Source organism: Sceloporus occidentalis, unplaced genomic scaffold (assembly GCF_023333645.1).
Source record: "Sceloporus occidentalis isolate IW3139 unplaced genomic scaffold, rSceOcc1.0.p SCAF_21, whole genome shotgun sequence".
NCBI lineage: Eukaryota > Metazoa > Chordata > Lepidosauria > Squamata > Phrynosomatidae > Sceloporus > Sceloporus occidentalis.
The window spans coordinates 7354312-7366388 of NW_028317001.1; the positions used below are offsets into that span (position 1 = coordinate 7354312).

The following is a 12077-nucleotide window of genomic DNA, read 5'->3' on the forward strand; positions in this document are numbered from 1 at the left end:
CAATTTGAATCTGTGAGTACTGAGGATGTGGACAAGCTCCTTGGAAGTGTGAAGAAGACAATTTGCCCTCTCAACCCTTGCCCTTCATGGCTAGTCCTCCAAGGAGGAGATGCACTTAGGACTCATCTGAGACGTATCATAGATGAATCTCTTAGGGAGGGCTATTTTCCATCTTGCTTAAAAGAAGCGGTGGTTCAGCATCTTCTGGAAAAGCCTTCCCTAGATCCATTGGACATGAACAATTGCAGATCCATCTTCCATTTCTAAGCAAGGTGATTGAGAAGGAAGTTGCTTTTCAACTCTAAGCATTGGAAGAATCAGATTATCTAGACCCATTTCAAACTGGCTTCAAGACGGGATACGGAGTCAAGAATGCTATAGTCGCCTTAGTAGATGATCTTTGCTTGAACACCAACAGATGACGTGTGACCCTGTTGAAGCTTTTGGATCTCTCAGTGGCTTTCAATACCATCAACCATGGTATCGTTCTGGAAAGCCTGAGGGAATTGGGGATCGGGGGCAATGCATTGCAGTGGGTCTGGTCCTATCTCTCAAGCAGATTCCAGACAGAGATGGTTGGGGACAGTTGTTCCTTTAAAAGGGAGTTTAAATTTGGGATTCCTCAGGGCATCATCCTGTCATTAATGCTGTTTAACATCTACATGAAACCGCTGGGAGAGATCATCTGGAGACATGGAGTGGAGTGCTATCAGTACGCTGATGACACCCAACTATATCTCTTCATGCCCCAGACCTCTGCATCAACTAAGGAAGGCATCTCCCCTCTGAATGAATGTCTTGGGGCAGTAATGTGCTGGATGAGGAGAAACAGATTAAAACTGAATCCAGATAAGACCGAGGTACTTGATGGAGATCCTAATCCAGGTATGGAGGTTTGTCAACCAGTCCTGAATGGGGTCACACTTCCCCTGAAGGACTATGTTTGCAGTTTGGGGGTGCTCCTGAATCCGTTGCTCCAGATGTGAGTTCAGATAGATGCGATGGCCAGGAGTGCCTGTTATCAGCCTTGGTTGATATGCCAACTGCGCCCCTTCCTGGAACCTGTAGACCCGAAAACTATCATGCATGCTCTGTTAACTTCACATCTTGACTTCTGTAATGCGCTCTACCTAAGCTACCCTTGTACCAAGTCTGGAAAATTCATCTAATCCAAAATATGGCAGACAGAGTGGTCACTGGAAGATCTAGAGGTGACCATATCACACCTATATTAAAATCTCTTAATTGGCTGCCTATTAATTTCAGGGTACAGTACAAGGTCTTGGTTATAACCTTACTTACGGGATCGCCTTCTCCCATACAATCCGCCCCACACATTGAGGTCCTGTGGTAAAAACTTTGCTACCATTGCCTTCTTCTGAGACTGAGAAAGTGTAACTTGCCCAAGGGCAGCCAGTGAGTTTCTATGGCCGAGTGGGGATTTAAACTTTGTTTTCTCAGAGTACTAGGCCAATACTCAAAGCACTGTATAATACTTAGTCGTAGGGGTCTCTTTTATGTCCATATTTATTCAGAAGAGCCTTCCTTTGAGGCTGAGAGAGTGTGATATATGCAAGCTCACCCATGGATTTCCAAGGCTGAGTGAGGATTCGAATCCTGGTCTCCCGGTCCTAGTCCAGCCCTCAGTCCATGGCACCATGCTGTTTCTCTTTCAGAACTTTCTTGCTGGCTAGACGTGGCTCCAGCTTAATCCCAGAAGATGGACTAGTCTGCCTTTCTGCTTAGATAACATAAAATTAGACTGTTTCTGGACCAGCTGTGGAGGGAATTTCTAGAGGTCTGCTTGCAATCTGGGACTGCTTTGTTTCCCAGCTAATTTCCACGGATGTTTGTCCATGGATTCAAGCATCCAGACCTTGAAAATATTTTCAAAATTTATCAGTTCCAAAAAGTAACTCTTTTTATTTTATTTTATTTAAGGGACACTATTTTAGTATGCCATTGTAATTAAGGTACAGTCGGCCCTTCTTATACAGGGATTATTTTATACACAGATTCAAGGATACACGGTTTGAAAATGTTAAAAAAAGTATAAATTTCAAATATCAGACCTTGATTTTCCATTTTTTATAAGAGACACCATTTTGCTATGTCATTGTATTGAATGGCACTTGAGCATACACAGATTTTGTAATACACAGGGGATCTTGGAACCAAACCCCAGCGTATAACAAGGGTCCACTGTAACTTGAGCATGCATGGGTTTTGGCCTCCACCGTGGGCCCTGGAACCAAACCCCAGCGTATACCGAGGACTGACAGTACTTTTATTTCCCATGCTCACTGACTTCCTCGTAATCTTCGCATATTCTTCTTGAATAAGATTATTGAAGCCAGAGATTCCCGTTCCATGCAAAGGCAAGCATTTCCTCCAGCACTGTCCAGAGCACCTCAGTCAGGGCACCAACTATAACTTGGTGTGAGAGATCAGGAAAGGAGACAGCTCAGTGCCTGACTGGCCCAGGCCAGAAAGATGGCCAAGGGCATTGCCAGGAGGGTGCAGGGGGCGTCACCTAGTGCGCTTCTGGGAAGGGGTGCTGAAGTTATGGGTCTGGCAAGAGAAAGCGAGCCTCACCCTCTTCTGCTTGTCCAGCAGCTCCGCTGGACCTGAAAAGGCTGTGGAAGAGGGATGTTTGATTAATGATTTGCACAAATATACTAGGAATGCCTCTGAGTGTGGCAGCTCTTCCCTGGCTCAGGCGAGGTCAAGGGTGAGGGTGGCAGGAACATCATCCTGGCAGAGATGCCAGTACGCAGCTGATTGCCACCCCCCACAAACTCCTTAAAAGCAACCCAGCCTTTCCAACAGGGATGGGAATCAGGTAGATTTTCAGATGTTGATGGACTGCAACTCCCACTCTCCCTCACCATTGGCCATGCTTGCTAGAAGCTGCTGGGAGCTGCAGTCCAGTTCTATCCAGAGGAACAGGTGATTCCGGCTCCTGTTCTCCGCCGCACATCCCTCTCTCTTCCTCCCTGTAATATATATACAGTGGACCCTTGTTATATGCTGAGGTTTGGTTCCAAGATCCCCGTGGATAACAAAATTTGTGGATGCTCAAGTCCCATTAAATATAATGACATACCAATATGGTGTCCCTTATAAAAAATAGAAAATCAAGGTTTGATATATCGTGGCTTCCTCAAAGTAAATGCATATTTTAAATTACTAACCATATCATATCTCCCAGGTATACATCTTCAAATAAAAAGTTTTTTACTTCTTAATTAGCTTTTTACTTCAAAATTTTTTAGGCATTCCCATTCCCTTTTTGTCTTTTCCTTATCCAGATCCTTTAGCGATGCAGTCAATATATCCATCTCCATTGTTTCTTCTAATTTATTTATCCACTCATCTTCTGTTGGAATTCTTTTCTGTTTCCAGGAACTAGCATAAACAATTCTAGCTATTGCAACCATATATAAAATAATATGTCTATATTTTTTCCACTTCTTTTTGTAATAATCATTTTTCTAATATTATTTTTAATTAATAAAAATAATAAAGGACTAAATGGTAATGTTATTCCTAACATGTTTGACATCAAAGTGTGTATTTCCCCACTTCTGTACACTTCCACCAAAGGTGGTAAAAATTTCCTCTTTGTTTACAGCATTTCCAACAACTACCGCTTCCATTCTTGTACATTTTGCTTAGTTTATCTGGGGATATATATACCAGCGATACATCATTTTAATATAATTTTCTTGATAATTTTGACAAAGTGTGAAAGAATTAGTATCTCACCAAGATTTTCCCCATAGGTCTATTTCTATCGTATTTTTTGTGTCCTGAGCCCATTTTATCATACAGTGCTTCACACTTTCCTGTTCCAAATTCCTTTGCTTCAGTAATTTGTAATATTTTGAACTATGTCCGCATTTATCATCAAATATTATAGCATCCATTTCATTTTTCTTATCTGTAAGACCATGCTCTTTTTTTTATCAATTTTATATCTTTCAAAAATTTGTCTAAACAGAAACCAATTCTTATTAATCTTGTTCTCTATCTCATTGCTAGGTTTCATTATTAAAGAATTTTTTCTGTTGTTAACAGGCCCCTGTATGTTAAAAATTTCTGACCCTCCATTTTTGTTCTTCTATAGAAAGCTTCTTGAACAGAGACCCATGATGGTATCTGACTATAAAATAGTTTTTTTAACTTTAACCCATACTCTAAACAATAAATTTCTTATAAAGTGATGGCAAAAATCTGTATTAGCTTTAATTTGATCATACCACAAGAAGGCATGATATCCAAACCTTTTTGTGTTTTCCATTTCTAATAACTTATCATATCTTAATCATATCCATTCTTCAATCCACTGTAAACAGACCGCATAATGATACAATTATTCCATATTTTAAGGTGACACAATGTGGGATTGCCTCTCAGGATCCCCTGGGAGGCAATGTGACACCCCCCCATCCCCAACAGTAATCCATCCCAGTCTTGGAGATGTCTTAAAGCTGTTTTAAGGCTCCTCTCTGGCATTTGACCCTCACCAAAATTGGAATCCAGGTCCCAGCCCCCCTTGTTCTGCCTTTCCTAATACATTATTTGTATATTGACTATCCTGCCTTTCTCAACAAATGGGCCTCAAAGTGTCCCTTTTATGCATCACACAATCTGTGTTTCTGTCTGTGATAGAGAGATGGAGGGATTGCGAAAAATAGAAAGTGAGGGAAGAGATGCTGAAGGTGAAATGGTAAAGCACTGCAGATGGGCAAGAGGGAAAGTTGGAGAGCAGAGGGAGAAAGGGAAGGCGATCAGGCCTCTGGGAGCCAGGAGGGGAAGGCAGGAGCAAAGCCAGGATCGCCTAGCTCTGTGCGGAGAGGAAGGGACTTCTGGGAAGGGCCAGGAGAGGGGCCTTGGGGATTGGGAGGCAGCCACCAACCTGACAGATTTTAAGAACTGGATTGAGTGAACTGGTGAGAACATGGCTCAGGCCCTTGTTTTCAGACATATTAAGGGGTTCTATTTAGCAATTATCAGCAATGCCTATGAAGAGAGGAAAGGCGACACAAAAATTCCTTTTTCTCTAATGTTTTTGTCCAAACTGAGTTTGCTTAGCTCTATGGTTGATTCCAGAGGCCCTTTGTTATCCAAAATGCTGTAGTTTGGGAAGGACACCTGCAAGTGCTATGCTTTTAGGGGAATTTGGTACTTAGCTGAAAAGAGAGATATAATTTGGTTGGGGCAAGAGCCACCTCGGGATTCAGCCCAACTATACCAGGTCCGGAAGCACACAGAACTCCAAAGGCATTTGAAATAGGTTTTATGTTTTATTTAGGGGAAAAGCAAAACACACACACACACACACACACACACACATAAGGGTTCACACATGCACAAGAACTAGATAACAGGTGGGAGTGGTCAAGAGATGTAAGACTTTCATAATGATAATACTTTACCTAGGCGGATCTTGATTCCAATTGCTGAGGGTTCGAAATGGGAAGAGAAGTCAGGAGCCCCTGCGACAAGTGGGGTTGGCGACTGCATTGAAGTGCTTAGCCATGTAAACCGACAGACTGTCTGTAATTGGACTGACGTCAAAGAACAGCCAGTCAGGGCAGATATTTATACTGTAATTGATGCTTGCGGGCAGAAACCAAGTGTTCAAAAAGGTTTAAATCGCTTTAGAAAGTTTCCTGGGGGGAAGAATGGTCTGAAACCAAATTGAATGCAATGGGTGTTTGATGCAAGTACCTCAGAAAAGGGATTAGCACACCGCCTCTCAGGTCCTTGTTGGCTCTGAATTTTGATCGCCTTCACAAGCCAATGCACACTACAATCTGAGGGTGACGCTCCCAGATGCAGTTCAAACATATAATAGCAGAGTACGGAAGCAAATATCCAGATATAGATATTGGCAATGCACTGACCACTTTCCACAGTTAAAAATAAGTCACAGACACAGTTGATTTCATCGAAATTCTTGGAGATTCTCTCTCTTGTGTTGCAAAATAATACAAATATTTGCAAGCACTCCTCTTTGACTTCCATCAACTTCACCATCCCTTGTACACACAACTCCAATCCAATCCACACCAATCCGCATGTGAGCTGCATACTGTATTGGTTGTGAGTCCTGGTGCCAAACAGCATGAGGGTACCTCTGCAGTTAGTTTCCATCATTCCTTGGTCTCTGATTCAGGACTCTATGCCACCTGTCAATCAAAGATTTTTTGCACATGGTTAATGGAATATTTATTCAACAGTCCTTTGACTATCTGCTTCCACTGATTCCCTCAAGGCAGTCCCCATTCTTTGCTAGCTCCTGTGAGTAAGGATACAATCGTTCCATGGATTTAGGGGCATAAGCAGCAGGGCCATGCTTGAGTTACTCACAGGATCTTTCTTAATTTTATCTCTAATAAGGAGGGTTTAATGAGGGCTTAATAATGGGGTAACACCCTCATCTCTTAAATAAAATAAATAAATAAATAAACTTTATTTGTATACTGCCCTTCGAAACATCAGGGCGGTTCACAGCAGACATCCATACAATTATTAAAACAACATATTAAAACCATCAATACAGTAAAAATAGTCTCTGCCAAATCACAGATGACTCACCAATGGCTAACAGGGGAACTAACAAAAGGACTTAACAGGGACTTAACAGAGCGGGGAAGGGCTCACAAGGCAGAGGCTTAGGGATAAGCCTGCCTAAAGAGAAGCGTCTTTAGCTCCTTCTTGAATTGGGCCAGAGAGGTTGCTGAACGGAGCTCGGTAGGCAGCGCGTTCCAGAGGATGGGGGCCGAGGTCGAAAAGGCCCTTCTGGTGGTGTTGTTCAATCTAGCCTCTGGAACTTTTAGTAGCTGCTGCCTGCTGGATCTGAGCGTGCGGGGCGGATTGTACGGAGAGAGGCGGTCCTTTAAGTACTCTGGGCCCAAGCCATTTAGGGCTTTATAGGTTATAACCAACACCTTGTATTGCGCCCGGAAGCGAATAGGCAGCCAATGTAGGTCCTTTAAGACCGGTGTTATATGACTGGTCCTAGGTGTATTAGTGACCAGTCTCGCTGCCATATTCTGCACTAATTGCAGCTTCCGGGTATGGTACAAGGGTTGCCCCATGTAGAGCGCTTAACTCAGAATTTCAATCTGATCTGTCATTGTCCTTCTTTACAGAAAAACATTTGAGCCATGAGAGATTACACACAGGAAAGAAGTCACATAAATGCCAGCATTGTGGGAAACATTTTGCTTACAAGTCAATCCTTGTCATGCATCAAAGAGTCCACACCGGAGAGAAGCCACACAAATGCCAGCATTGTGGGAAAGGTTTTTCATTGAAATCAAACCTAGTGACACATCAGAGAGGCCACACAAGAGAGAAGCCACACAAATCCTAATAGTGAACTAATATTATTTTTGTCAATAAGGAATACAAAAGATATATTTTCAATCCAGTGGTGCTAAGAATAGGCCCTTGTGATTTGGCTTTTAAGGTTTGTCTGTCCATATGTCTGTTTATGTTTTAAGGTTGTATTTTGTTAAGTTTACGTTTTCGTTGCTAATAGTATATGTAGATAATTACTTTGCATTGTAAATTTGGCTGGGGATTGTGGGTCGTGATATAGGTGAGGTAGTCGGGAGGCTGGGATATGTTATATCTGGCTTTATTAGTTATGGGAATGATAGCTTTTGGAATTTGTGGGATGTTGGCTGAAGAAAGTTGTAGGCCGGTGTTAACAGAAAGGGCTAGTTTTTGGAATGGCAAAGGGGGCCTTGTTACCTGTGGGGCATAGACAATTTTCTGCACTAGCAATCACTTGCAGGAAAAGAACAACTGATCAAAGTTATACACATAATATTGTGTCATGTCTGATACTGCATGTCTGGTTAAAATCTGATATTGCTAATCTACTATTTCTATCTTAAGGGCAGAAACCCATAAAGGTTTATTTCTATTTTATTTTATTTATTTTATTTTAAAATAAGCTATCTTCAATGTAATGGAAATGAATTATTTACATTTATAGTTGGGAGATTTTTATCATAAGCAATCTTTTTATGGGTATTTTATTTTTTATGTTATATTTTATATTGATGCTGGTCTTTGACTGTAATAAAGAATTTCAATATTCATAGACTGTGGGAATTGGAGGTGGGGGCTAGGTTTGGAAGAGGGTGATGTTTTAGGTTTTGGGGTTTAAATGTATTGTTTGGATTGGAGTGGACAGTTCTGGCTTAAACACTGAATTTCTATGTGTTCTCAATAAAGTTCTTTGCTATTTCAACCCAATGGACTCTTTGATGCACAGAAGTTCTGAATTTGCACAATACTGACCCTTTCTTCTGTCCTTAGTCCTCAGCTCCATTCCCAGCCATAAGAACAGCAGAAGCACACACACAAACACACACACACAAACATAAAGGATACACAAAGACAACTATATTTCCAAACTAGAGCCTTACTTTCCTGCCTTTCCCTCCTGAGTCCAGCTCTGCAGCTTGGGCTCCATTGTGGTCTCCTCAAAGGAAGAAAGGAGGGAAGGAAGGGGAGGTCGCTGAACCCCCGGCACATACCTTCCTTTCCTGCAAAGCCTGCCAGCGGAATAAGCAGCAGCAGCTAGGCCCTGGCAATCCCTGTGCATAAATGCATGAATAAAGGGACAGGTTGCATGCCTGTAACACATTTCATTTCAAATCAATAAAAGGATACATGACATATTGTGACTTCAGGCTGGTGCTCCTTCCCTGAATGAGACTGGCCCACTGCGACCTCAGGCTGGTGCTCCTTGCCTGCAGCAGTGAGATGGGACCATTGTGAATTTAGGCTAATGCTGCTTACATGACGGTTTGAGACGTGACCATTGCAACCTGAGGCTGATGCTTCTTGCCTGAAACATTGAGATTGGCCCATTGTGACTTCAGTCTGATGCTCGTTGGATGAAGGATTGAGACGGTACTATTGTGACTTCAGGGTGGTGCTCTTTACCTGAAGGATTGGGACTGGCACATTGCAACCTCAGGCTGATGCTCCTTGCCTGAAAGATTGAGATGGGAGAATTGTCACTTCAGACTGGTGCTGTATACCTGAAGGATTGGGACTGGCCATGAGGAGCCATGGAGATTAATGCTTTTTGCCCCTAAATGGTCCTCAGACCATTCCTGAGCAAGTTTCCTGGCTTTTGTGGCCCCTCTTCCAGCTTTTTGAGGCTCTGGAGAGGCTTTGTGGGAGAAAGGCCTCCCTTGGCCCTGCAATGGATCAGAGAGGGCCCAACAGAGGCAAAATGGCCTCCACTCCCCCAAAGGGATGCTGTGGGATATTGAGGGGCAAAACATTATGCCATATTTTTAGGTGACACAATTTGGGGTTGCCCCTGAGATCCCCTGGGGCCCAATGTGACTACCCCACTTCCCAACAGTAGTCCATCCCTGTCTTAGAGATGTCTTAAGGTTGTTTTAAGTCTTCTCCCTGTCACTTGACCCTCACTAATATCAGAAACCAGGTCCCAGACCCTTGTTCTGCCTCTCCTAACACATTATTTGTATATTGATTGTCTTGCCTTTCTCAAGAAATGAGCCTCAAAGTGTCCCTTTTATGCATCACACTCTGTGGGTGTGTGTCTGTGATAGAGAGATGGAGGCAAAGTGAAAAACAGAAAGGCAGGGAAGAGATAATGAAGGTGAAATGGTAAAGGAGTGCAGATGGGAAAGAGGGAGGTTTGGAGAGCGGAGGGAGAAAGGGAAGGGGATCAAATCTCAGGGAGCCAGGAGCAGAAGGCAGGAGCAAAGCCAGGATCACCTAGCTTTGTGCAGAGAGGAAGGGACCTCTGGGAAGGGCCAGGAGACGGGCCTTGGGGATTGGGAGGCTTAAGAACTGGTTTGAGTGAACGTCTGAGAACCAGCTCAAATCCTTGTTTTCAGACATATTTAGTGGTTCCATTTACCAATTATGTGTAACATCTATGAAGGGAGGAAAGGGGGATGCAAAACCTGCTTTTTCTATAATGTTTCTTTTCCTACCTGAGCTTTCTTATTCAAGAGGTCCTTTGTTACACGAAATGCTGGAATCTGGGGAGGACATCCGCAACTGGTATGCTTTTAGGGGAATTTGGTACTTATCTGAAAAGAATGAAATAGTTTTACTGGGGCAACAGTGACCTCTGGACTCAGCCAAGCTATAGCAGATCCTGAATCAAACAGATGTTCACAGGCATTTGAAATAGGTTTTTGTGTTTTATTTAGGGGGGAAGCAAAACACACAGACACATACATATAAGTGTTCACGCACACCCACCCACACACGAACTAGGTAACAAAGGTGGGAGTGGTGAATAGATGTAAGGCTTTGATAATGGTGATACACTATCTATCCAGATCTTTATTCCAATTGTTGATGATTTGAAATGGAAAGAGGTCAGTAGTTCCTCTGACAATTGGGGTTGGTGAGTGCATTGAGGTGCTTAGCCATGAAAACAAACAGTGTGTCTGTTTATAAGTGGACTGACACCGAAGAACCGCAAATCAGGTCTGATATTTATACTGAAATTGGTGTTTGGGGGCAGAAATTGAGGGTTCAGAAAGGTTTATATCACTTTAGAATATTTCCTGTGTGGGAGAAGAATGGTGTGAAACCGAATTGAATGCAGTGGGTGTTTCATACAAATACCTCAAAGAAAAGGGATTAGCAAACCGCCTCTCAGGTCCTTGTTGGCTCTGAATTACGATCGCGTTCACAAGCAAATATACACTACAATCTGAGGGTGACGCTCCCAGATGCAGCTCCAAAATATCATAGCAGAGTATGGAAGCAAATATCCAGATATAGGTATTGGCAATACACTGATCACTTTCCACACTTAAAAATAAGTCAAAGACACAGTAGATTTTATTGAAATCCTTGGAGGTTCTCTATCTTGAGTTGTAAAATAATACAAATATTTGCAAGCTCTCCTCGCCGACTTCCATCAACTTCACCATCTCTTATACACACAACTCCAACCCAATCCTCACCAATACACATGTGAGTTGTATACTGTATTGGTTGTGAGTCATCTCCTGGTGCCAAACAGCATGAAGCATCGTCTGCAGTTAGCTTGCATCATGCCTTGGGCTGTGACTCAGCACTCTATGACAGTCTCACAGGATATGATGCCACCTGTCAATCAAAGTATTTTTCCACATCTTTAATGAAATATATTTTTTCAACAGTCCTTTGATTATCTGCTTCCACTGATTCCCTCATGTCAGTTCCCATTCTTTGTTAGTTCCTATACATAAGGATACTATCGTACCATGGATTTAGGGGCCTAAGCAGCAGGGTCATGCTTGGGTTACTCACAAAATCTTTCCTAATTTAATCTCTAATAATGAGGGGTTAATGAGGGCTAAATTGTGGCGTAACATGCTCCTCCCTTAACTCTGATTTTCAGTCTTATCTGTCACTGTCCTTCTTTACAGAAGAACATTTGAATCATGAGAGAATCCACACAGGAAAGAAGTCACATAAATGCCAGCATTGTGGGAAACGTTTTGCTTATAAGTCAGTCCTTGTCATGCATCAGAGATTCCACACTGGAGAGAAGCCATACATATGCCAGCACTGTGGGAAATGTTTTTCTTGGAAGTCATGTCTACTGACACATCACAAATTCCACACTGGAGAGAAGCCATACAAATGCCAGCATCGTGAGAAAGGTTTTTCTGGGAGGTCAGACCTAGTGATACATCAGAGAGTCCACACAGGAGAGCAGCCATACAAATGCCAGCATTGTGGGAAATGTTTTTGTCGGATGTCACACCTAGTGACACATCAGAGAGTCCACACAGGAGAGAAGCCATACAAATGCCAGCATTGTGGGAACTGTTTTTCTTTGAAGGGAGACTTAGTGAGACATCTGAGAGTCCACATAGGAGAGAAGCCATACAAATGCCAGCATTGTGGGAAATGTTTTTCTTTGAAGGGAGACTTAGTGAGACATCTGAGAGTCCACATAGGAGAGAAGCCATACAAATGCCAGCATTGTGGGAAATGTTTTTCTTTGAAGTCACACCTAGTAAGACATCAGAGAGTCCACACAGGAGAGAAGTCAC

General features: G+C 42.6%; 1 protein-coding gene across 1 annotated transcript in view; it reads right to left on the reverse strand.

The window, feature by feature from the left end:
• LOC149301511 (uncharacterized) overlaps positions 1-12077 on the reverse strand; it is a 235000-nt gene that overhangs the window by 169257 nt on the left and 53666 nt on the right. The gene's annotated exons all lie outside the window — the stretch shown is intronic.